The sequence below is a fragment of the Cornus florida genome, unplaced genomic scaffold, assembly GCF_030987335.1.
Source record: "Cornus florida cultivar Cherokee Brave unplaced genomic scaffold, ASM3098733v1 CherokeeBrave_3.0.0_Hap2_Chr10, whole genome shotgun sequence".
Taxonomy (NCBI): Eukaryota; Viridiplantae; Streptophyta; class Magnoliopsida; order Cornales; family Cornaceae; genus Cornus; species Cornus florida.
Window position 1 is genome coordinate 9,629,469 of NW_026775580.1, and position 4,496 is coordinate 9,633,964.

Genomic DNA, 4,496 nt, shown 5'->3' on the forward strand with positions numbered 1-4,496 from the left:
ATTGTTGGTCTTTTTGTATTGAGGATTTAAGGCCTTAAGCATAGTGGTACCTATGGCATTGTTGTCAGAGTTTTGGGATTCGTCAGAATGGTCCGGCCGGATATCTTTGGACCATATCTCAACTCTCACAAAATGTTGGTTTCTGTAGTGCTTTTGGTAATGATCATTTTTGACATTGAAGTCATTTGTATCGAGAGGTTTCATGGGTAGACCTAGTGGGGGCAGGTTATGAATTGGTGCCTTATACTGTCATGCTACCGTACAAGTTGTGTGCTGTGGGCGGGTGCTAGTTGCAGTCGATGCTACCTTACTGACGAGTAAGTGTGGGTGGACACTAGGAATAGTCATTGCTACCACACATTTAAGTACATCGTGGGCGGGTTCTGGTCGCTATTCGTACTGCCATGTCATCTTTGTTTAGTACTTTGATTTGATTCATGGATATCTTGGAGTTCTGTTGGTGGTTGTTTTTGGTTCCTTATGATGGTTCGTCAGGAGGGGTGCTTTCGATTGTTGTTTTCTGTTCCCTCGTCTGGCCTTAAGTTCTGTGTGTGAGTTTCGACTTGTGGTGTGGCCATGCGATCACTTTTCTTTTGAGGGGTTGTCCTGTCGTGAGCACGTGGGTACAAATGACATGGGTTGTACGTTGTCTTCAGTTTTGGGATTACTTTTGTAGCATGTTGTGAGGGATACTAAGAGATGTACTCCATAGTTATCCTGGTTTCGCCTTTTTGTTTTGTTGGGGCTAGATTTTGGGGACGAAATCCCTTTAAGGTGGGAAGGTTGTAATGACCCGGTCATTTTTCTTCCCTTTCTTTTTCTCAGATTTTAACGGATAATTTTTTTTCGTTGTCTTTTCCAATTTGGGTTCGGTTTTTCATCACTTGATGTCATCTCGAGTGCTCTGGAATGATTTCCGAGACTCTTTTCCTTGGATTGACATCTTCCTTTGGGGATTGTGTCATTTCCATATTTTATTTTTTCGAACACTATTCACATTTTGTCTTTTTCTCGTTTATCCTTTTTTCTTGTACAACCTCACTTTTTGTGCTCGAATTTGATTCCGGTCTTGCATTCATTCATGATATTTGATTTTCATGATAGTGGTATTTCTACTTTTCTAGAAAAGCATTTTGATTGCTTACTTCTTTCATAAAGGGGCATTAATGCATACTTTAGTGTAATTATTCTTAAATTGTGGGGTATTAGTGTAATTAAATAAAGTAATTATTTTTCATCTTGGGGACCATTTTGCAATTAAATTTGGAGGATATTTTCAAAAGGGACCTTTTTGTAATTTTTGAAAAGTGTGACAACTGTCACAATCTCATTGGTCCACTTGTTGACATTTGTGTGGAAACACTTTAATGCATTGGATGATGACATTTGGAGGGTGATGATTCACCCACTTGTTGGCCTAGGATTGGTGCACTTGTTGGCTTGGATGGTTGACAAATATAGGTGTGTGATTAAGCCTAGGAAGGAGCCATGGATTGGTGACAAGTGTAGGTTCACAATTTAGTCTTGCAAATATCTTTGGGCCACTTTGGGATTATGGTTTTAAAGGAGGGTTTTTGTGCAATTGACCATAGATGTGTGTGTTGACCGTGGTGTAAGAGCACATAATGAGTGGAGGATTTCTATTTCCTCCACTCACACTTAACCACATTATTACATTCTCTTCCTTACAAGAAAACCCTAGCCTCCATGGATGGAGCTTGAAGCCTTAGGCATTGACCTTGATCTTTGAGGCCCTTCCACTTACTTTAGACCATAAAGTTTGGAATACTTTTTGTTCCCCTCATTCTCCTCTTCAAAACCTTTGAAGGATCTAGCCTAACTCCTAGTTTTGCTTTGGTATCTAAATATTCAATTCTCTAGTGAGGTATTGATCTATTATTTTGAAGTATTTTTATGTCATTATTGAGTGTTTTACATGCATGGAAGAGAAGGACTTGTATTTTGCCCTTAAACTATTTTAACTTGAAATTAATCTTGTCAAATTAAATATAGAATATGAAAATATACTCAATTAGCTTTCATTTAGTTTTGGTTTCATGTAATTTGGATTTAAAATGAATTAGTTATGAATTTTTGAAGTTACAAGCTAGTTGCTGAAAATTTGAAGCTTTTCCTTTCCGGTCCGGAAAGTAATTTTTATATGAACCTGTGGTGCTTCAATTGCCTTGAAATTTTTACTGGAACTTCCCCCATAGGTTTTACACAACAAACAATTTTTTCACGATTTTAGAGCATTTCTAAATTTTGTTACAAATCCGAAACTATCTGCTGTCCATGTTTTTATTGCAGCTGGAAAACATATTTTTAGATGATTTATTTCACTAACCTTTTGACATTGGATCATGGCTTAAATTTCCAGTTTAACACTCTCGTATGTTTAATTCCAAAATAAATTAGGTTTGCCCAATTTGGATGTCAAATGAATTTTTCATGAATTTTCAAAGTTGGAAGCTACAGGCTGAAAATGTGTTTTCTGGGCAGAATTTGTTTCAAAGTTGTGGGTGAAAACTGTTTTAATTGGGAAAATATTTTGTTAAACTAAATTGATATTATCAAATTACAATGTTTAAGCTTTCATTGGGCTTTGGATTCATTCAATTTGGGATAGAATTGAATTTTTTATGAATTTTACAAGTTGAAGGTAGCAAGCTGAAAAATCTATTTTGCGGACCCAAAATTTGGGGCGATTTTATTTCGGTGGTAATTGGAATTTTCATTCCAATTGAGGTAGGGAATGTTTTAGGATTATTTGTGTGTTGTATTGTGTGTTTGCCAAGATTATACAACATTTATGTATGCCTTGTATCAAATCTAGAAAGTTAGTAATTTTTATTTCTTTGGATAAGTTTAAAATTTATGATGATGTATAACTTTGATTTGAATTTTAACATGCTAGGAAATTATGCTTAGATATGCTGGTTAACATATATTAAATTTGGATCATTTGGTTAAGAATTACAACTTTTATTTAATATTTATCTTTAGTGAAAGTTTAATTTACATGGTTGTATAAAGCATTAAATCAAGTTGTAACGTGGTATTTAAATAGGCCTTGGCATGTTCTCTAACAAAGATTAAATTGAGGGCATTTGGAATTGTTTAAAAATCTAGAGGAAATTAATTAATTAGCTTGATTAATTTTGTTTTAAGTGTTTTAATCACTTAACTTGTCATTTGATGTTATATATATGATGACCATGACATGTCTTTCAATATATATTAAATTGTGGTTATTTGGATTAACTTGGAATTTAGAGAATTTAACTATTTATGTTTAATTAAATTCTACTTATTACTCCATAGATTTAATTCCATTTTGTAAGTTGTTTCTATATTTAAATCATGGATTTGGATTTGATGTATGTTCACTTGATTACTTTTGAGCATTGGATAACATAGTTGTTACTTTTATATTCATGAGAATATGTTTTTCCTTATTGAATATATTGTTGCTATGTGCAAGGAATTGCACACTTTGTATTTGACATCTTACATGCCATAGTAGGTGTGAATTTTGAGCATGTATTGTATGAGTTTCCAAAATTTGGATTGTGCTTGGTAAATAGTTGATATCTTGTATATACATGTTGATATATATACATTATTGCACAATTTGTTGATTTTGGAAACTTGGGGATGTCGTTGTTTGGCTACGGCTAGGACTTGGTTCTAGTACGGGGGATTGTCCTTCTATATAGTTTAGTGCGCACATAGGGAGGTTAGCCATGGGCTAGTATCCCTAAAGTAACTATGTTGTCGGTCTGATCCGGCGTGACGTCGGAGTATCCACTTTGTTTGATTTCGTATTTCATTTCAAGTTGATAACTAGATGATATCATAACTTGTTGTTCCTTATTTGATTTCCTATTTTGCGCTTAAGATGTAGCTTTGTGAAAGCATGCTTCATGTGTTGTATTGGAAGTTCCATTGTTGGTTAAATTGCACGATATCATAATTTGTGTTTTGATGTTCAAATGTAGTTTCGGAATGACCTTATAGATTCATTTTGAACATAGACGTTAGGTGGCATGACCCACACTTGTTGTTTTCGTATTTTGGATTTCAAGTTGAAGACTTTGAGAATCTATATCTTGTTGCCTTGTATAACATGTTTCCATGTTGTTTGAATTGCATGAATAATGTGATTATGATAGAAATGATCTAGGTAGCTTAGAATGCTCCCTGGGTCTCATCTTGACATAGACGTTAGGTGGCATGAGCCCCTTTAACATGTTTCACCATAAGGTGATAAAATTGTAAAATGTTAGGTCGATGCAAGCTCATCTTCTACGAGTAGCTTTATGTTACTCACCCCTACGATACTGGGGCTTATTTCAGGTACAAGACTCAGGATTTGAAGATTCCATTGCTCCTTGGAGGCTTACAGTTTCTAAGTTCCTATTTTATGCAAGTGTTAAGCATAAGATGCCTCTTTGTAGCCCTATTTGTTTAAACTTGTATTTGTTGATTCGTAT